Source organism: Schistocerca gregaria, chromosome 4, assembly GCF_023897955.1.
Source record: "Schistocerca gregaria isolate iqSchGreg1 chromosome 4, iqSchGreg1.2, whole genome shotgun sequence".
Classification (NCBI taxonomy): Eukaryota; Metazoa; Arthropoda; class Insecta; order Orthoptera; family Acrididae; genus Schistocerca; species Schistocerca gregaria.
In genome coordinates, this window is record NC_064923.1 from 411,540,318 (window position 1) to 411,563,819 (window position 23,502).

A 23,502-nucleotide genomic window follows, 5' to 3' on the forward strand; every position below is an offset into this window, starting at 1 on the left:
GCGGCAGTGCCTGCCGAGGACTGGGCGCCTGGGCCGTGCAGACTTGCAAGAGCAGACCTGGTGGCAGCACTCTATACTCCGAAAATACCGCTCATTTGTTGCAACGTCATAACTCGAAAAATCTTGATTCGTATAAGTACGAAGCGAGTGTTGCCCTGCCTTGAACTATCCAGCTTTAGCTTCTTATAAAGGTCATCAAACTCCTATGAGAGGTGTATAATGGGTGACGTTGGAAATGAGTTGAAATTAGGTAGTTGAAGGAAACCTTCGTTCCGTACCTATATGAAAAATCATTTTCGAGTTATGTTGCAGCAAATGAGCGATATGGGATACTCCGAGAACACCAGCCGGGGGGCAGGCAGACGCTGAATAGACCGGGGAACTTTCTGCTACTGACTCCATCTCAAGCGCCGGCTGCCATCACAAGGGGACCGCTCAGCACCTTTCTGAACATTTGCTTCCAACGTTTCTGCGTTCTGCAACCCGTGCCTTTCATTACTCTTCCTGGCCAGTTTTGTTTAGGCTGTCAAGCTTCGTCAATTTCTGCACCGACTGTTTCTGCTATTGTGTTAGGTGCCTCGCACTGTCTTGCACCTCGTTATAGTAGAGGGCTGTGAACTTGGATTAATTAAGGCTTCTTCTGTATTTTAGACCATGACAAACGAATTATCTTTACATTTGGTGTTCCTAAGGTTCAAAATTGTTATTTCATTAATTTTACACTGCGTTTTGGAGCCTAAGAAACTGATTGACCTTCATGTTCTTTCATTAACTTTGCTGCGTGCTTACGAGCTTAGCAAACCGACTGACTTTACATTATGTTTTTCCTAAAGTAAAATTTGTAATTTCGTTATTTCGGTGGGTGTTCACCACGTATTAATCATTCTACTGATTGTATCAGTTAAAGATAAGGCAGCTTAACTAATGTTTATTGATATTTTATAAATATTTAGGTCCTTCTGGGGCTTAAGAGTTCATGAAGATTTTTGTCCTATTTATTTGTGTAAAGTTTTTATGGCTAAGTTGTAATGAGATGTTTTCTTGAATGTTACAGCACAGTATAGTACAGCCGGTTATAGTGGGAACTTAGTCAGGGAGTTGGGCGGGGTTCACGTCCAGTACTGGAGGCTGGGGCAGTCTTCCGGCTGTATGGACTGACTATCCACCTTGCTGTGAAGTATCTGCTGTCTCCTTGGCGCGTAGTGTAAGTGTGGGTGTGTTTTTTTTTCCTTTTGTACTCTTATTTCCTTTTTGTAAGCCTTTCAGCAACTATTAGTATTTTTTATTTGGTTATTTCAGTGCTGTCCTGAGTGAATAAAATTTGGTTTCCACCGGATGAATGATGGTTTTTCTTGGCCTGGCAACTTCTGCTCCTAGCTCCTCGCTCCTTACCTTTCACTTGCGATTCAGGTTTTCTTCCATCACGTTTTTCTGTTTAGAACAATTAGTGCGACTTGCACTCTCCAGTCCCTACACGATCGCACTATGCGAAACGAGCCATGTACTTTCAGCAGTTGGTAACATTAGTACTAGTTTATTAATGCGATTTCATCAAGGCTGATATCAGTCTCCTTGAATATTGTACATCCCGCTGTTTGCATGATTTTCAGCAGATAATTTACATATCGACCCTCGTGCAAGTTCCAGAAATGCTATGATTTGTTCTTCAAATAGGCGTATATGTTCGATGCTGTCTGTTTGAGTGTTATTATAGCAGCTTGGTGTTCACATTCCCATTGCACGACAGTAGGCTATAAGCCACGGTTTCAAAACTTTGTGCTAGACATTGGGTGGCAAAATTCACGGAATGCATCGTAATATCGTGTAGGACCTGCTTTTACCCGGTGTAGTGCAGCAGCTCGGCGTGGCACGGACTAAACAAGCATCTGGAAGTCCCATGCAGAAATATTGAGGCACGCTACCTCTATAGCCGTCATAACTGCGAAAATGTTTCCTCTGCAAGATTTTGTGCACGAACTGACCTCTCGAATATTCCCCATAAATGATCGATGGGATTCACGTCGGGCGATCGGGGTCGCCAAGTCATTCGGTCGAAATGTCCAGAACAAACGTGGCACAGCGACATGGGGCATTGTCATCTACAAAAATTCCATTTTTTCTCGCAACATGAAGTACATTAAAGACTGAAAATGGTCTCCAAGTAGCCTAACACAATCGTTTCCAGTCAATGATCGGTTCAGTTCCATGTAAACGCAGCCCACACCGTTATGGCGCCAACACAGCTTCCACAGTGCCTTGTTGACAACTTGCGTCCATGGCTTGATGTCGTATGCGCCGTACTCGAACTCAACCATCAGCTCTTACCAACTGAAATCGGGACTCATCTGACGAGGCTACGGTCTTCCAGTCGTGCAGCGTTCAACCAATATGGTCACGAGCCCAGACGCTGTAGGCGGTGTCGTGTTTTTAGCAAAGGCACTCGCGTCGGTCTGCTGCTGCCATACCCACCAAAGCCAGATTTCACCGCACATTGATTTCTGCCTTTATTTCACGCAGTGTCGCTTGTCTAGGAACACTGACAACTCTATGGAAAAGCCGCAGCTTTCGGTCGCTAAGTGAAGGCCTCGGCCACTGCCTTGTCCTTGGGGAGAGATAATGCCTGAAATTTGGGTTTTTCAGCAAACTCTTGACACTGTTGACCTCGGAATATTCAATTCCATAACGATTTCCGAAATGAAATGTCGCATGCATCTAGGTCCAGCCGCCATTCCGTGTTCAAAGACTGTTAATTCCCACGGTGCTGATCCAATCACGTCGGCGACCTTTTCGCCTGAAACACCTGAGTACAAATCACAGATCCACAAATGCAACTGTCGTTTTATACCTCGTGTACGCGATACTACCGCCATCTTTATACCTGGATTCGCTATCCCATGACTTTTGTCATCTAGTTGAGATAACTGATAATATTGTTCGTGTTCAGTTCAGTTTCACTCTCAGAGTAAATTCCTACTTCTTTTGACTCAGATAGTGTTACTAAACTTCATTCATTGGTTAAATCTTTGGTATATGAGAGGGCATATTCGGATTTACTTCCACAAGTAATCCTACTCCTAAGTCTGACAGGAAACATACAATCTATCTGTGTGGCGCTGCAGTCATGGACTGTGCGGCTGGTCCTGGCGGAGGTTCGAGTCCTCCCTCGGGCGTGGGTGTGTGTGTTTGTCCTTAGGATAATTTAGATTAAGTAGTGTGTAAGCTTACGGACTGATGACCTTAGCAGTTAAGTCCCATAACATTTCACACATATTTGAACATTTTTGTGTGTGTCAGAGATAAAAATAAACTTACGTTCCCAGTGAAGTTTAGTAGAATGTGCTTCATCTTCAGCTGTTGATAGGACAACGAGGCTTATGAACATTGATCAGTCTGTCGTCATGCCTCAAAAGCGTAACCAAAGACCTTGCAGGCGTGGTTACTTTATTGCACAAAGTGTGCACAAGAAATTGTCCGCAGAATTGGCACACAACACTTCGACGACATTCAAACATTAAACCGCAATTGTGAGACAAGAAAAATGGAAAATATGACTGGCAGTGATTCCATACGATCAACAACTCCAGCTAGTGACAGCTGCCTTCAAATTGTGGTCTGTGGGTAACCGAAGATACGTGGGTAATCCCAAAAGTAAAGTCTCCTATTTTTATAGGTACATAGACCTGTTTATTTCTACAATGGTTTACACCAGTTTAAAGCTTGAACATTTAGCTATTTTTCGACATAATCACCGTTTCTGTCGATGCATTTTTGTAGACACTGTGGCAGTTTTAGTATGCCCATGCCATACTAGCTCTTCGCTATGCTATTCAGAAAGTTATGCACCTCTTCTTTCACCTCGTCGTCGGAGCTGAATCGCTTTCCGGCCAAATATTCTTTTAAAATAGGGAACAAGTGATAGTCAATGGGCACCAAGCTAGGACTATAGGGTAGGTGGGTGATTATGTTCCACTGAAACTGTTGCAAGAGGGCAACGGTTTGCCAAGCGATGTGTGGGTGGGCGTTTGCATGGAGAATGTGTACGCCCTTGCTCAACATTCCTCTTCTCCGCTTCTGAATTGCCCGTTTGAGGTTTTCAGGGTCTCACAGTACCTGTCAGCTTTAATTGTGGTCCCAGTGGCACAACCTTCAACACTGTCTCGTCAGAAGTTGACGCTCTCCCGCTCCTTTGCTCGTCGTGAATATCTGTCCGACCAGCTTAAAACTCTCTACACCACTTACGAACATTTTTGACATCTATGCACGACACACCATACTCTTCTGTGAACGATGGATTTCAATCGGCGCAGTGCCCTTTGCGTTCAAAAACCGATTAACTGCGCGCAATGCGCACTTGGCGGTACTATCCAACGGGAGCTCTATTTTCAACGGATGCCAAGCCAAGATTGAGCGCATGTTTACATACAGTGCGTGAAGCACTCCTCATAACAGTGTGACCAACTGCCACACAAACAGAGTTCTGTACATACAAAAAAATGTGAGACCTTACTTTTGGGATTACCCTCGTAGTTCAACAGGATCTCTTAGGTGGTAAGTGGGAAGCGTATGCTGAACCCGACAATACAAAACAGTCTCCAAATGATCAGTTTTGCTTGTAGGTGTTTATTACAAACGACATGAACCACTCGTCGTATCGTGGCCATCGAAGGAGAAGGGCAGGGAAAATCGCGAGTGGGAACCTGGATCAGGGTGTTAGCTTCTATTCATCTAGGTGTGCAGAATTCTCAGATGCCTGATGGCCATCACAGAAGAGTGTGGAGGTGGCCATGATCTAAATCACGTCTCAGATTACAGTCCCATTTGTACTACAGGCAGGTGAGTCCGTCATGTTTCGGGTCAGTATGATGTACAAATGTTGGACACCTCTCATTGCTACACAAGTGTAAGCTGTGCAGTATCTAGGCAAGATCCTCTATCTATTGTCCAGCTCTACATCCAACATTTCATCGACGGTTCGTCTCTCAAGACGATGAATCACGAGCACAGCGAACTCCCGAGACAGAACTCTATCGGATGTAATGGCCTGCGGTACCTACCGACATGAACCCTATTCAGCAATGTTATACATATGAAAGTGGGGGTGTGGCCTTACAGGAACCCTCCTGGAAGATCTCAGGGAAGCCACTGACGAAGAGACAGCAGGTGGAAGCAGATGATCACTGCTTTCCAGGCCAATGCTGGAAGCATTTCGGAAGCGGCTAAGTTCGTAAAATTTTGGTGTGGCACTGTGGTTAAAGTATGCCTCACATGCAAAATGGCGCTATTCAAAACTGGCGCCGAGACAACAGTGGTGATACGGGTGAACGTCGGCTGTGGATATGCGTATGGGCGAATAAAGATACAACTCTTGAGGAGATGACCAGATGGAGAAAGGGGCTACCGACAGTGTCTCGTCAATGACCCTCCTACGAACGTTGCTGCGTATGTGCCCCCACAGCAGGTGCATGGTTCATACACCGATGCTGACTGCTGTTCATTGGCGATGAAGTCTGGAATTTACTCGCCAATACTGCAACTGAGCATGTACTGCGACATCCGGCCTTTTCAGATGAATCACTTCTTATGCTCCATCTGAGAGATGACTGTTGGCATGTATGACAGAAATGCCTTAAAGCAAACAGCCTGCGTGTGTTATGGTCTGGGAAATGTTTTTGTGCCATCTGGGTGATATTATTATTCTGGAAGGCACAATGGATGAACGTAAGTATGCATCTGTCCATGGGGACTATGCCCACCTCCAAATGCAGTTTGTTTTTCACCGGGGTGATGGTATCTGTCAATAGGTCAGTGCAATATGTCACGCTGGTCGCAATGTGCGTGAGTGATTTGAAGAGCACCAGGATGAGTTAATCGTACTCACCCAGCCACCAAAGTCCCAGGATTTAAGCCTAATCGAGAATCTGTGGAACCACCTTGATCGGGCTGTTTGTGTCGTGGGTCTTCAGCCGAGAAACGCAGCACAGCTGGCCATGGCATTTCAGTTAGCATGGCTCCACATTCCTGTCGTTACCTTCCAGAACCTCACTGACACTCTTTCTGTACATCACACGCTGCAAAAGGAGGTTATTGGCGTTTCTGAAATTAATTAAAACTGTTGGTGACTATCAGGATGCAATAACTCCTGACCCACCAATGTGACTTTGCTCGTTAACAATGTTATATAATATGGATCACCTGTAGGCGTTGGCTGAAGGAGTGATGGCTGACATAAGGTGTGTGAGCACCAAGTCTGCAACTATCTGTTACTGAAAATGTTAGTATTGCAGTTCCACTTGGCCAAATCAGAAATCACAAAAAGGAATGAAGCTGGTTTAATGGATGCCTTATCTCTCAAATATACGCGTTTCCCCTAAAATTCCTTTCCACACCGTCTCACACATGGATATTTGATTGGGAGGACAGTTCATCCAGAGTCTTCTGCTGTGGAAAGATTTGTCAAAACCTTTCTTGCAACGTTTTTAAGGGAAGAGCATTTGTTGCAACTTCTATGTGATGCTGAGATATGGACACAGTGAAGACACTTAGAACATCATTTAGAAGCCGTCTAAATATCGGTATAGGTGAAGATAGGAATACACTGGAAAGACGGAAGTAGCATGGAGTGGTGTTAAAAGGGGGAGTGAGGTAATGTTGTCTCCAACGACGATCAAGCGCAGGAAAACAAACTGAAATGGTCTGAGAATGTAGGACCAGTTCTGTCCAGGCCACAGTCATGGCGTTGTGCCGGAGTGTGGGAGCTGACCATTGGTAGCTTAGACAAGCTGCATCAGTTGTCAAAACATTTTATGAAAATCAATTTTCTACATTTGTAGCAGCTCTGTGGAGGCAGTGTACACATCCTGTCACGAGATATGGTAAGGATGGTGTACGGCAGTGTCGAGTTGACAGATATCGGGGCATGATGTTCACACCCAGGAATGATAACTCCAGACGTTTACACAGTGGCGAGTGCCACAGTTAGCAGGAAAGGTCGACTCGTGGATGGAGCCATTGGCCCTGAAGACTGCCAGGTTGCTTGCAGGGAAGCCAGCTCCTGGTGGTAGACTTCGCCCTGTTCGCGACCGTGTGTTGCTCCTGGGTGCCTGCACCAGAGCAGAAGGGTGTCATCCAGGTCTCTTTTCACTGCCCTCCAGAGCAGGAGTCTGGCTGCTGCAAGAGTGGTCCAGGAGGCAGCACGCCCTTGGTGATATGACAGCTCCAAGAAGACTCTAGTTGAAAGTGTAGCAGTGGAGGCCCAAACCTGTAGTGGCTGCATACTGTCCCATATCGTCAGGCCGCCCAGTGTGACCCTCTTCACATCCCCCTAGGTGCTGCTGGACTGCTCTCTCCTCTGCTAAAATTAATGGTCACTTATAGTGGTTCACGGCTCACTTGTTGTGCCAACACATTGCTTCCAAAAATGGTTCAAATGGCTCTGAGCACTATGAGACTTAACTTTTATGGTCATTAGTCCCCTAGAACTTAGAACTACTCAAACCTAACTAACCTAAGGACATCACACACACCCATGCCCGACGCAGGATTTTACCACACCGGCCGACCCTGACAAGAGTCACAGGATGACTCCTAATATAGTGACGAACGTCCCGGCGAAGTGCAGTAACTCGACGTGACATGGACTCAAAAGTCGTTGCAAGTCTCCGGCAGAATATCGGACCATGTTGCCTCTATAGCCATATATAATGGCAAAAGTGTTGCTAGTGCAGGATTCTATGTACGAACTAACCTCTCGATTATATCCCATAATGTTCGATGGCATTCACGTGGGGCGATCTAGAGAGCCAAATCATTTGCTCGAGCTATCCATAATATTCTTCAAACCGTTTGCGAACGGTTATGGCCTGATGACATAGCGCATTGTCATCCACAAAAATTCCATCGTTGTTTGGGAGCAAGAAGTTCACGAATGGCTGCATATGGTCTTCAAGTAACCGAACATTTTCCAGTCAGTGGTCTGTTCAGTTTGTCCAGAGGATCCAGTCTATTCTGTGTAACCACAGCTCACACCATTATAGAGCCATCAACAGCTTGCACAGTTCCTTGTTGAAAACGTGGGTCCGTGGCTTCGTTGGGTATGTGTCACACTCTAACTATACCATCAGCTCTTACCAACTGAAATCTGGACATGTCTGACCAGACCACGCTTTACCAGTCCTATAGGGTCCAAACGATTCGGTCACGAGCCGAGGAGAGGCGCTGCAGTTGATGTAGTGCTGTTAGCAGAGGCACTCGCGTCGGTCGTCTGCTGCCACAGCTCATTAACGCCAAATTTTGCCGCTCTGTTCTAACGGACACGTTCGTAGTATGTCCCACATTTATTTCTGCGGTTATTTCACGCAGTATTGCTTGTCTGTTAGCACTGACACCTGTCCGCAAACGTCGCTGCTCTCCGTAGTTATGTGAGAGCCGTCGGCTACTGTGTTGTCCATGGTAAGAGGTAATGCCTGAAATTTGTTATTCTCGGCAGACTCCTGACACTGTTGATCTCGGAATCTTGAATTTCCCAACGATTTCCGAAATGTAGAAGTTCTGGATAAGTCTACATATACAAACATGACCTGCCGGCTTTTGTTTTTGCCACTGGACTAGTAGCGACTGGGCGTGAGTTACAGTACCCCATATCCGACTACATTTTTCTCTGACAGCTTGTGGTGTCAACACCATTCATTTGTCTCACGGACTATAGCCAACATCGTGCTGACACTTTAGCGTCTTTGGCTGATGTCAGGTGCTACATACTGAGTGCTAGATTCTGTGGTAACGCCTAAAAAATAGTGGCGTCACTACAAAATTTTTAGTACGTTCGATAAGAACACACTGGATAACAAAATAATCCTTAAGAGAAGTCTGTAAGTGAACTGCTGGTCTATGAACAGAGTAGATACTTGTGACCAGGGTAAATTTGACACAAATCTAAACTTAAACTGTGATTGAAGGAGGCAGCAATGGAGAATGTTACACTTCTATCAGTAGATTGCTTCATAAAGAGAATACATTTTGATGATAATGACGATAAAATTAAATCATGACGTTCTTCTATCAAAATCTTAGTTTCCTAACATAACTATTCCTGGTCGATAGTAAGGAGTTCCGTAGTATGGGACCTGCCTAGAGGATAACGAGGCTTATAACTGAGCGTCGACAATCACAGTCGATGCGGATCCCAGCCGGCTCGTCCGAACTCAGCAATTCCACCAGCTCGTGGCACTCCAAACATACAAACTTGCAAAACTCTTCCAAAACTGAACGGAGCAAGCGCACTCCCTCCGCCACTGTTTACAACGTTTTTAAAGACTTTTGTAAACACTGAAACAATGAATAAGACGTGAAGGAAAAAAATACACATAAACATAAAAATTTTGTTACAAATTTTACACACAAAAATATTTTCTGAAAACAGTTTTATTTCCTTTAGCTTATGTTCTGCTCTCGGCTGCTTTGTATAAAGAGCACATTACGAATTATTTGCCAATTTAATACTTTCTGAGTGAGTTTGTTCACCACCAACAATTTATTTTATTTTATATACATGGTCTCCAGACACGTCTATCTATGACAAAATTGGGAATCTAATTTTTGTTGTACGAAATCTTGCCTCTTCCTGGTTTTTGAGTACTTTTCGATGATGTGACCATTTCTTGCAGAGTTAATTCACATGTAGATATAACTTTGTTAATGCTTCGGACATTTCACAAACTTGAAGATGTTTGAGTGAGGAGCTACACACGAAGCACTGAAAGAGGAATGACATCTTTCACAGCGTTAGCTGTTCTCCTTAAGGAAACACAACTTGCTCCCCAAATGTGAGGAGGAAGTAGAGCATCTTCGTCAACTACGTAATTTTCAGTTACATAATCGGCAAATTTGGTGAGTTTCCGGTCTTGTTGCTGTATGCTGACTAGTCTTAAGTAACTAATCCCGAAGGTGTAATGCAGTCACTGGCCTTTTTCACTGTTCTGATCTTTGTGTATCGAAGCGAAACGAAGTGTTTGTATTCTTCGCTACCTGAAATATTTAGGTAGTTTAAAAGTCGAAAGTTTTGTGTGGTCCTTGACCTAAGCAATGTACAACTCCCATGGTAGCGTGAATGATGTATAGCTAATTTTAGGAATAACATAGTTTTAGAAATAATATCTTTTACAGTGCTTAAAAAGGGGAAATAATATTCTATTCTAATTATGGCCGTTTATCTCTCAAGAATATTATGGTTACCTTAACACAGCAATTACAATTGTACTTACCAAGGTTAAGCCAGGTGAAACCGACAATCAATAATCTTGACTGACTGGAAGACAATCTTGATATCTCATGAATGAACCATTCGAAGTCACATACCACCGGTTTTGGATTAAAGCACAGTTGCTTCATCCAACACTCATCTTGAACGCGCTGTATAACTTTCAGATATTTTTGCTTCTTCTTATCTTTTATAAGGCTGAAACCTAACGGTATGAAAGAACCTTCAGAGCAAGTGCTGATAGTAAATAACTGGAGAAAGTGTTGAACTGCATCTTGAAAACTACCATCCACCAGTATACGAGTAGAATCTTGCTGACATAAGTACTGTTGGTTGGAGTCCGTTTGAAAAGAAAATGACCCTTTTCAGTGCCATTATTAACGACCAAGGCTTCGACGTTTGTAGTTGTTACCTCCGTCTACAACATGGCAATCTGAATTTGCATCCCGGATTTTGGCAGTTTTGTCATACTCTTCGAACAAGTGCGGGTAATATTGTTGCGAATGTACCTTACATTCTTCCTTGTTAAATTCTTCGGCTGACAAATTGCCTTGTACTTATATGCGTTAAACTTTGGTAGCCTTTCATACATAGATTCACCATTTATTTCAACACACACTCCTGGAAATGGAAAAAAGAACACATTGACACCGGTGTGTCAGACCCACTATACTTGCTCCGGACACTGCGAGAGGGCTGTACAAGCAATGACCACACGCACGGCACAGCGGACACACCAGGAACCGCGGTGTTGGCTGTCGAATGGCGCTAGCTGCGCAGCATTTGTGCACCGCCGCCGTCAGTGTCAGCCAGTTTGCCGTGGCATACGGAGCTCCGTAACAGTCTTTAACACTGGTAGCATGCCGCGACAGCGTGGACGTGAACCGTATGTGCAGTTGACGGACTTTGAGCGAGGGCGTATAGTGGGCATGCGGGAGGCCGGGTGGACGTACCGCCGAATTGCTCAACACGTGGGGCGTGAGGTATCCACAGTACATCGATGTTGTCGCCATTGGTCGGCGGAAGGTGCACGTGCCCGTCGACCTGGGACCGGACCGCAGCGACGCACGGATGCACGCCAAGACCGTAGGATCCTACGCAATGCCGTAGGGGACCGCACCGCCACTTCCCAGCAAATTATGGACACTGTTGCTCCTGGGGTATCGGCGAGGACCATTCGCAACCGTCTCCATGAAGCTGGGCTACGGTCCCGCACACCGTTAGGCCGTCTTCCGCTCACGCCCCAACATCGTGCAGCCCGCCTCCAGTGGTGTCGCGACAGGCGTGAATGGAAGGACGAATGGAGACGTGTCGTCTTCAGCGATGAGAGTCGCTTCTGTCTTGGTGCCAATGATGGTCGTATGCGTGTTTGGCGCCGTGCAGGTGAGCGCCACAATCAGGACTGCATACGACCGAGGCACACAGGGCCAACACCCGGCATCATGGTGTGGGGAGCGATCTCCAACACTGGCCGTACACCTCTGGTGATCGTCGAGGGGACACTGAATAGTGCACGGTACATCCAAACCGTCATCGAACCTATCGTTCTACCATTCCTAGACCGGCAAGGGAACTTGCTGTTCCAACAGGACAATGCACGTCCGCATGTATCCCGTGCCACCCAACGTGCTCTAGAAGGTGTAAGTCAACTACCCTGGCCAGCAAGATATCCGGATCTGTCCCCCATTGAGCATGTTTGGGACTGGATGAAGCGTCGTCTCACGCGGTCTGCACGTCCAGCACGAACGCTGGTCCAACTGAGGCGCCAGGTGGAAATGGCATGGCAAGCCGTTCCACAGGACTACATCCAGCATCTCTACGATCGTCTCCATGGGAGAATAGCAGCCTGCATTGCTGCGAAAGGTGGATATACACTGTACTAGTGCCGACATTGTGCATGCTCTGTTGCCTGTGTCTATGTGCCTGTGGTTCTGTAAGTGTGATCATGTGATGTATCTGACCCCAGGAATGTGTCAATAAAGTTTCCCCTTCCTGGGACAATGAATTCACGGTGTTCTTATTTCAATTTCCAGGAGTGTAATTCGCGAACATTCTTCTTTTAACAAGTATTCTGGAACTGTTGTGTTCACGAGTGCCTTCCGAATGCGAAAATACGTTTTCGCCGCCTACTGCAAATAATTTAACAGAACAACGCGTATTTTTACCGCAGCATCGCTACCCACGTTCTCCAGTCCCACAACCTTCCTCTTAGGTTTCAATTTATGACTATCGCATATTGAATGTATTTTACCACGATCACTAAACGTAGGTTAAAAACGTGACCAACATGAATTATACAACAAACACTGTGTGACTATGGATAGATGTTGGCAAGCTGCTGTCGTTCATAGGACTGACGAGTTCTGTTAGGGCCAAGAACACCACCAAGTGCACTTATACCTAGTGCCGGGCTGTCCTGCTACCAGCGTACAGGGTTGCCGAGTTCGAATGTGGGATTAACTGATCCTGTGACAGTACCGTTCTTGTGGTCATTAAAAGTTACTGAGTTCGAGTGTACTCATGTCATCCGTCAGAGCAGAAGCGAATCTGCAGCAGTGTAGTTAGACGCCTCGTTCAGGCAATGCTGACACTGGTCTGAACACAGTAGCTGTTAGATGAGTGGGAATGCAGGTTAAGGCCGAGAACGCGGCAGCATACTAGAGATTCCGGTTTCTTGGGAAATGGCGTGATCAGGAAGCCCAACAGCCTGTCTCACAAGGCAAATGCGAACAGCTTCGAAGAATGCGGGACTGAATTAGTATCAGTTCTGCGCTTTGATCGCGTCACGCGAGAATTCAGCCGAAACATTGGAAAGGACACTAGAAAGATATAAGCAAGAAGATACGAAACAGGGCAAAAAATCGCGATAATAAACTGGCCAACAAGCAGAAAAGACCTTTGCTAAATACTAAGAAGATAGTCGAAAATATGAACTGTCTATAGAAAATATGAAATGTTTGTATGAGAGAGGTGTTTTCGAAATGAAATAGTAATGCGGGTGCGGCCGCTGAAATATACGGATTAAGTTGTGAGTCGGAGAATCATAAAAATTCAAGCAGTCAAGTTATGGTGGAACATAAATGAATTGCTCTGAACAAACTGGAGTTCGAGATATTGCAGGTGCAGTCCGTTTGACGATCTGTAACCGACGATGGCTGGAGAAATTTTCAGGCCAAAATGAAGACATCAACGAAATCAATCAGCACTGTAAGGCATAAATTCAGCGTCAAAGCAGAGGTTTGTGTTAACAATTACTGAACTGTGTGCCTTAGACGAACAGCGCACGCAGAGCGTTTTGTCAAACGTGGAGTGTGAGATCCACATTGAAAAGTACAGTCACGAAGCGACCGGAGAACGGCATGCCGGTAAACTATTCTTTAATCTCAACCACTATTTATTTCAACGATATTACACCTTTAACAACTAGAGGTGCATTCGCGAACAGGTAGAATGAGAGAAGGTGTGTGATGTCCTTAGGTTAGTTAGGTGTAAGTAGTTTTAAGTTCTAGGGGACTGATGATCTCAGATGCTAAGTCCTATAGTGCTCACAGCCACTTTTGAACTGGAATGCCGTCGAAACAAAGGGCCAATCTCCCAATGGAAACTGCCTGACGATCCAAGACCGAAAAAAAATCGACAAGGTCGATCACAAATAAGGTATCCTCTCTCTTTCCTTTTATTAAAATAAGTCCATGCCTTATGGTCCTACGATCAGTAATGAATACTACGTGAAACTTAGGTGCCGCTTATTTGAAGCAATCCGAAGAAAACGACCAGAATTGTGACAAAACCACTCGTGGAAACTGCATCATGTTAATACTACCACTCAGACTTCAATGCTTGGTCGTGATTTTTTGGCGAAAAACATAATCATTATATTGCGCGATCCAATCGTATTCGAAACAGCCACCGTATTCGCCATACGTGACCCCCAGCCACTACTTTTGATTCCGGAGGCTGAAAAGAACAATGAAAAGACGTTGTTTTGCCAACATTTATGAGACAAAAACAGACCCGCAGAAGAAGCTGAACACCATAATGAAAAGTGAGTTACACAAGTGCTTCCAAGAATTGGAAAACCGTTAACACTAGTGTATTATATCTGAGGGAGATTACTTTGAAAAAGACAAAGTTGATGTTGATGAAGTAAAGATTCTAAAAGAAAAACGAAAATACCCCTTACTTTTTGATCGCACTTGGTATACTCATTTGATGGTATTTGTGGTTAAAAATGAGAGTTAATTTAGAATGATTTATCAAATTCGCAACCTCATTGGTACAAGTATGCCGTGAAGACTGAAAATTACTTTTAAAGTAAAAGGTTGTAGCTCCGTCATAAGCTGCATTGAGAAATGTCTCTTTTTATTTCCTGATGGTGTGTAGTTTCGGACATCTGTGTCCATTTTCAAACAATCCGCATCATATGTGTGACAAATACAAGCGATATCCTATGTACAAAAACTTCCCCTACAGTAATGATCAAAGTGGACCTGTGACAGTCTCAACAACAATAAATATATCACATAGGACGAACATTAGAGAACTATATCTGTCATACTTACGATGTGGATGGTTTGAAAATGGACACATGTTTCCGGAATTAGTCACCATCAATAAATACAAAAAGATACTTCCTAATGCAACTTATGACAGAGCTACAACCAATTATTTCAATTATAAGACAAGTTACTGACCTATTTACCACTTGCAGCATGCTACAAGTTCGAAAATTACTTTATGATTGATCATTTCTGAGTGGTTTTCATTGATATCAATTCATACCACTGTGCACTCATTGACTTCAACGCCACCGATCCTTTCATTTCATTTCATCCTGAATGTTATTCAACTAATAATACAAGGAGTAAAAATACACCATTGCGTACCAATCTATCGGTGAGAATGGAGTTTATTGTGATGCAGAAGATTTTAATAGGTTGCTAGCAAATATCAGGCAAGAAATTGTAAAGCCCCCAGAATTTCAAAACAAGAGAGTAAATAGAATGTCGCGTGACTAGGGTGGACCGTTCGCCGGGTGCAAGTCTTTCGATTTGACGCCACTTCGGCGACTTGCGCGTCGATGGGGATGTAATGATGATGATTAGGACAACGCAACACCCAGTCCCTGAGCGGAGAAAATCTCCGACCCAGCAGGTAATCGAAACTGAGTCCTTAGGATTGACATTCTGTTGCGCCGACCACACAGCTCCTGGGGGCTAACCGAGTAGCTTACTAGTCACTCGTATAGTTTAACAGAGTAGTTGTACTTGAGGATGTATCTCTCTGAAATCATATTCACACTGATGATAGCGTTCTTTGCAATTAATAAAGTTACATAAATCTTTATGTTTGTGTGCGTGTGTGTGTGTGTGATATATAGGAGCGCTTAGCGACGAGGTTATCAGCGCCCTAGAAATGTTTGGCTTGGTTCAAATGGCTATGAACACTATGGGACTTAACTTCTGAGGTCCCCTAGAACTTAGAACTACTTAAATCTAACTAACCTAAGGAAATCACACACATCAGTGCCCGACGCAGGATTCGAACCTGCGACCGTAGTGGTCACGCGGTTCCAGACTGTAGCGCCTAGAACCGCTCGGTCACAAGGGCAGGCTATAAATTTTTAGTTTGACGCACATATATACAGGTCGTAAACGATAACTTTTTACAAAGTTCCATAGTGATGCAGGGCATGGCGAGATGAAAAACTTGATGTAAGACACTTATGACATATGAAACTGGGAAACAACTTTACATTGGTCTTCGACCGGGCATCTCATTGGTTGGAGTAGTATTGTCTTCAGTGATGAGCCACGCTTCGAACTGAGCCCTGATGGACAGCGAAGACGTGTCTGGAGACACCCTGGACAGCTGTGAGATGACTGATTGTCGCTCGCCATACGACCCGACAAACAGTAGTGATGGTTTGGGATGGCATTTCACAGCAGGATCGCTATGATTGTCATCCGTGGCACCCTTACAGCACAGAGGTACATCGATGACAATCTACGCCCGTTTTGCTGCTCTTCATGGCTAGCAACCCCCGGCTTACATTTCAGCAAGATAATACCCGTCCGCATACGGCTTGCTTGCCAAACCCTACCTGGGCCAGCGAGTTTGCCGAATTTCTACACAATTGAGAACATTTCGAGCATTATGGGCAGGGTCCCCCAACCAACTCAGCCGTTTGACGGTCTAACGCTCCAATTGCACAGAATGTGGCACGATATCCCTCTGGAGGACATCCAACAACTCTGTCAATCAATTCCAAGCCGAAAACTGCCAGCTTAAGAGCCAGAAGTTGACCAACACGTTACTGACTTGCTCAATTTGTGATGCCCTTTTTCTTGACTGCATCGCCCAATTATTCTGAAATTGTAATCATTTGTTTGTCTCTATGTGCATATCACATCTACCGATTTTTGTGCCGGCTAGAAAACTTCTTAGCGGTACATTTTGTTTTCTCTCTCTCAGGAACAGCATCTGTGCCATGTCCTTATAACGTTGCGACTACCACTAGCCGTCAGAACAGCGTTCTGTGTCGTTATTGCGAGTGTGTGGGTTTTATTTTTGTCAAGTTGGGCAATGGATTGATCCAACAAATGTCCAATGGCTCCTGCAAGAAACAATTTCCACCTCACACTACTACAGAAGTCAGACAGGCGCTTCTGATGTACCAACAAGAACTGCTTGAAAAACATTCAGCAAAAAATATCTTCTAGAGTCATTCGCTGTAAGGAAAAGACACAAAAATATTCTATAGTCTTACGTAACTAGTGGAATACTTGGGTACTGGAGTATTGCTAGTTACTGTGAGAAAAACATTAAATGAACAAAAAATATTATTTATTGCAAAAAAATCTGAGAAATCAAGTGAAACTGTTTCTTATAAATTAATAAATTTCCAGGTTCTTTTCGGAACAGTAGATTGTCTATTATGGATAGGAATGCTATTATTTTACAAAGTATGGAAGGGTTCTTTTCTCCCTTTTCTTTAAGAAAGTCATTTACTCGGCAAAATGGCTGAGAGCCACGCCTACAGAACTTGAATAACTTTTCTAGGTACGGTCAAGGCTGTCACGTAATGGAGTGTACTGTTATGGAGGACAGATGGGGCTCGCATATGCTGCAACGCACAATACTGTGAGCTGTGACGACTGCTGCCTGCGTCGCTCGCTGCTGACAAATAACACAACTATCTCTTTCTATCTGGATTGACCTTTTCCAATCAAACTCTCCCTACGCTTTGATGAAGTCAAGCACTCTTATCCTCCCCTAGTCTATTGGCGTGGTACACCGGTCAGATAGCCAGTCCACCGGAATGCTACTCAATATTCGTTCGCAGGCATTTAACTAGTACTCTGTCCGTGTTCAAACTGCACAATAGGTGTGGCGGCCAACACAGTGAACAACGCTTATCGTGAGCGACTCAATACAGAGTATCAATCTGATTTGCTAACGACAGAGGTGCTCTCCCAGTGAAGTACTGAGGAGAGACTTTGTTCCTCGCTCTTTGCGTACACGTACGAGCGCATTCGCTCTCATTACGTGTTCCCGCTCCAAGGGTGACAACGGAACGGTCCCTTTTTCTGGAAAAATTGCAAGGGTATATCATTCGCTGTCTTCCCTCACTCCTCTGGCTCTTTGTGTCAGAAATATTCCGCCAATCAACATTGCTCTTTTAAACGGGAGAATGACGTTTTGTTTAAGGTGACCAATGCGGAAAGATGTAGCATCTCTGTTAGGCGTATACTGTCCTCCAGCGACAACTCAATAACTACGCAGTTAGTCTGTCAAAAAATGCATCTTCTACCCGCTCCCACGCAATGTAGCGGAATTTGCTTTAGGTTGAACACGGGGGTTGTTATCCCTTTGCTCTGGCAAAAGCTGTCCTCTCTCTGGGCAGTCGCTCCAGCTGAAGTAGGTGTGTTTTGAGTCATCCCTCTGAAGGGACGGGCCTCCTAGTTGGCTGGTTGCCTCTTTAGAACGAAAATTCCTGTGGCCGTCATGTTGTGTACGCCAGCCTTAACTTTTTCAACTTCGGTACGCACTTGCGATTTACTTCTTAGATTTGCATATCACTTACTTGATTCATACAAAATTGACTCTACCTTATCGAGTTTGGGTTCGAATGAAGTGTCTTGATATGCAGAATACGATTGTGAGGAAGGAATATGTAAGACATGAAGATCAGGAGACCACGCCACCTTACATAATAAGAGCGTTATGTCGCAGCTAAGTGAATTTGAGCATCGGCAAATTGTTGGTGATCGTATGGTAGATGCTTCCATAACCAAGGTAGCCAAAATATTTGGTATTTCAAGAGGCACCGTATAGAACATTTATACCGCATACAGGGAAAGCGGAACATAATCCACTAAGTCACAATGCGGACGAAATTATCTGTTGAGTGATCGTGACAGACGGTCACTGAAGAGGACTGTGATAAAAAATTAGAGCGAAAGAGCTGCAAAAGTCGGTGCACAACTGAATGTAGCTCTTGTGAAACAAATCAACAGGAAGATAACTCCGTAAGCATAAAACTGCTGAGTGAGCTGGAATTCCAAAACCACTCATGAGTGATGCAAATGTCTGTAACAGGAAAACGTGGTGCCGAAATGTTAAAACCTGGACTGTGTGGCAATGGGAGGATGTAATTTTGTCGGATGAGTCTTGTTTCACATTGTTTTCAGCTTCTGGCCGTGATTACGTCCCAAGAGCGAAACATGACGGGTGTTCGATGATGATTTCGGCAGTTGTATCGTGGCTTTTCATGGGCCCCATGGCTACTCTGTAAGGTCGTATTACTGCCAACGATTATGTGACTATTTTGCCTGTCCAGGTCCATCACATGATACAACATTTATTCTCCAATCGTGATGCTTTGTTCCAAGAGGACAGGGACCCTGTTCACACAGCTCTCATCGTCCATGACTGGTTTTGTGAGCCTCTGCAGTCACCAAAACAGAATATGATTGATCCTTTGTCGTCTACTTTGGAGAGAAGGGTGCGCGATCGCCTGCCCCCTCCGTCATCGTTAGGTGAACTTGCCATTATTTTGCAGGAGGAACGGTATAATATACCCCCGCAAACTATACAGGATCTGTATTTATAAATTACGTGATGACTGGAAGCTCGTTTGAATGCCAACAGCTTTGCTGCACGGTATTGGGCATGACAGTGTGTTGTGTTTGTAGTGTTTTCCATATTTTTGCGCATTCCCTGTACTGCATTGTCAATATCAGTAACGTCAATACGAGTAGATCAACCCTGACCGTAACTGGTTGTTAATATACTTCACAGTAATAGTTTGCAGTGGCTGTTTTTGCCTTTTAACATACGACATGATATGTTCCACATCGCAGAACCGTCTCATTCTATGTGGTTTTACACGGAATATGATATGTAAATCGAAAAATGTTTAATTTATTTCCACACACTAAAACTCTCTTGGTTTGCAAACTATTGTTTCACAAGCTGCAACATTGTCGCGAGAGAACAGTGACCCGTATATGTAATAAGTTTCCTTTAATTTACGTCTATGATCACAAACTTTTTGTTAACAGATTACCGGTTTCGCTCTTTAATGACCATCATCAGATCTGCAGCAAAAATGGGAAGAACATAAATACACTCGCAAACTGTCGACAGCTTAAGAACAATACATTAATCATAATGAAAAGTAGTACTCACAAAATTTACATTTGTGCGCTTTAAATATGAAGAGGCTTACCTGTTTTAAAATAAACAAAGTCCTAATTTACTGCAGCCCTAGTGGCATCGTCTAGTGTTAAATGCGGAATCAGCTGAAGTATCGTCAAATCCATATAAATAACATCACATGCATGAGCCTTGTTGTCAATAGTACTACTACTGTTTAAAACAAGCTGCCGTACAGTAGCCACAAGATGTTCGTATTGTAAGTTCAACAGATGTCGTTAATGTCGGCATACGCTAGTTTTCAATGATTAACTGAAACAGCGAAAATAAAGGGGTGATACAATAGTTGAAGTCTTTAATAAGCTTATAACGTATAAAAGGCATTACAGTAATAAAAAGCAATAAAAAGAAGAACACGGCAAAAGTAATATTGTTAAAAAGAGGAAGAGTTAAGAAACAGTGGTTGACATGTGCTCTAGTGCCAGTATTCTAGATAATTCTAGAGCTTCTGTAAAGTTTGGAAGGTAGGAGACGAGGTACTGGCAGAAGTAACGCTGTGAGGACGGGGCGTGAGTCGTGCTTGCGTAGCTCAGTTGGTAGCCGGCACGGTAGCTTATCGTGTTCGGTCAGAGGGTTGCGTGCTCTCTGCAATAAAAAAAAATTAAAAAAAACTGAGTCAAAGAATCAACGATGAACTTGATCGGATGTCTTGTGACGTCCGCCCAGACTAAACGATACAAACAATACCCAACTAAATGAATTTTAAAAAAAAGTCGGTAGAACACTTGCCCGCGAAAGGCAAAGGTCCCAAGATCGAGTCTCGGTTTGTTTTATGATTGTTTAATATTACTCGGTGCGCTGTCAACAGGGTTTAAATTTATTTCATTGAAATTTTCTGGCAGATTAAAACTGTGTGCCGGACCGAGACTCGATCTTGGGACCTTTGCCTTTCGCGGGCAAGTGTTCTACCGACTTTTTTTTTAAATTCATTTTGTTGGGTATTGTTTGTATCGTTTAGTCTGGGCAGACGTCACAAGACATCCGTTCAAGTTCATCGTTGATTCTTTGACTCAGTTTTTTTTTTTTTTTTTTTTTTTTTTTTTTTTTTTTTTTTTTTTTTGTTGCAGAGAGCACGCAACCCTCTGACCGAACACGCTAAGCTACCGTGCCGGCTACGAACTGAGCTACGCAAGCACGACTCACACCCCGTCCTCACAGCGTTACTTCTGCCAGTACCTCGTCTCCTACCTTCCAAACTTTACAGAAGCTCTAGAATTATCTAGAATACTGGCACTAGAGCACATGTCAACCACTGTTTCTTAACTCTTCCTCTTTTTAACAATATTACTTTTGCCGTGTTCTTCTTTTTATTGCTTTTTATTACTGTAATGCCTTTTATACGTTATAAGCTTATTAAAGACTTCAACTATTGTATCACCCCTTTATTTTCGCTGTTTCAGTTAATCATTGAAAACTAGCGTATGCCGACATTAACGACATCTGTTGAACTTACAATACGAACATCTTGTGGCTACTGTACGGCAGCTTGTTTTAAACAGTAGTAGTACTATTGACAACAAGGCTCATGCATGTGATGTTATTTATATGGATTTGACGATACTTCTGCTGATTCCGCATTTAACACTAGACGATGCCACTAGGGCTGCAGTAAATTAGGACTTTGTTTATTTTAAAACAGGTAAGCCTCTTCATATTTAAAGCGCACAAATGTAAATTTTGTGAGTACTACTTTTCATTATGATTAATGTATTGTTCTTAAGCTGTCGACAGTTTGCTAGTGTATTTATGTTCTTCCCATTTTTGCTGCAGATCTGATGATGGTCATTAAAGAGCGAAACCGGTAATCTGTTAACAAAAAGTTTGTGACCATAGACGTAAATTAACGGAAACTTATTTGAGTATTGTTAATGTAACTAGCATTTTTTCATGTTATCGTTTGACGAGCACGCTTGGAGCTTAGTGATGTGTCTGCGTTATTGATGAGGAAGAGGAAGAACAGGCAGGACATTCTTATGTCTACCGAAGCTGGTGACGTTCCTATAAGTCGACCATAATATTATTGCACCAGTGTGTGAGGGAACTTCAGTCGGCTTATCACTATTTTTCGTCCTGTCATTTCACGAGGACACGCTGAACCACTTTATAGTGTATGCACAACTGTCTGGAAATAATTCACAATGCGTTGCATTTTCCTTGGTCACCACTGTACCCTTTTATTGAAACGTCAAATAGCTCTGAGCATTATGGAACTTAACGTCTAAGGTCATCAGTCCCCCAGAACTTAGGACTACTTAAACCTGATCAACCTAAGGAGATCACACACATCCATGCCCAAGGCAGGATTCGAACCTGCAACCGTAGCGGTCGCGCGGTTCCAGACTGAAGCGCCTAGAACCGCTTGCCCACACCCGCCGGATATTGTAACGTCACGGGGCCTTTCCGATAACGGCCACGGGAGGCAAAATGCAATAATATCTTGGTCAGATAATACACAGTCACGAATAATATCTAATTGTTCATCGTATTGCGTTGGTACTGTTTCTATATCTTTTTTCTGTTACACTTTCTAACGAACCTTCATCATGGAGAAAAGTCTGAGGAAGTGTTTTCATTGTGTCAGATTCCCACAAAAAGGAGCGTAAGATTTAATACTATTTAATAGTATAACGCAGAATGTATGTTATTGTCCATTAAATGGCCTGACGGAAGGTTTTAGATTTTATGAACGAAATTCTGCGGAACTAATGATGTCTTTTGCAGAAAGGATGAGGTACTACATACTGTCAGGAACGTCTGTTGATCGTTGAACCACTCGACAGCGAATAATGCATCAAGAATCGACGGAGAGAAAACATAAGGACACAAAAATTGCAAATGGTACCTACAGTGCCTGAAATAGAAGATTACGATAACTCGTCTATTTGATCCTTTTTGATGGAGGATGGAGGACGCAAGCGGAAGATGTAATTACGTAGGTGACTGTTACCTTCACCTTGATAGCCAAAGGAAACAAATAAAAGGTGTAGACACGTCCACTGGAAGAGCAAATCAAGTGCACACGAATGACTGGTATAATAGCATACCGGAAGATCTTCGCCATATAGTAATTGCTGGAAAGAAAGCGCTGGTGGCAATTACAGATTGTTATGAGACAAAGAAAAACGAGAGAGCAAGTATCGAAAACGTGTTCTTTTCAGATATTTTCTTTGCGTAGTCACAGGTGTGAGACAAGAATAAACGTCTACCGCAAAGTGCAGACGTTCCACAACATTGGATACTAAAACAAAGAGACGTTTCTATAGGTTTAAACGTTGCTGTTTCTCAGCAACCACATACAATTTTCAAACATAGGAATTATAAAGGCAACACTCTGCCCCGATAACTGAGTGGTGCCGGCACGGTAGCTCAGCGTGTTCGGTCAGATGGCCAACTGTTCTCTGCAATAAATTTAAAAAAAAAAAAACTGAGTAACGGAATCCACGGTCAACTTGAACGGATGTCATGTGACGTCCGCCCAGACTAAACGAAACAAACAATACCAAACAAAATGAATGAGGGAAAAAAAA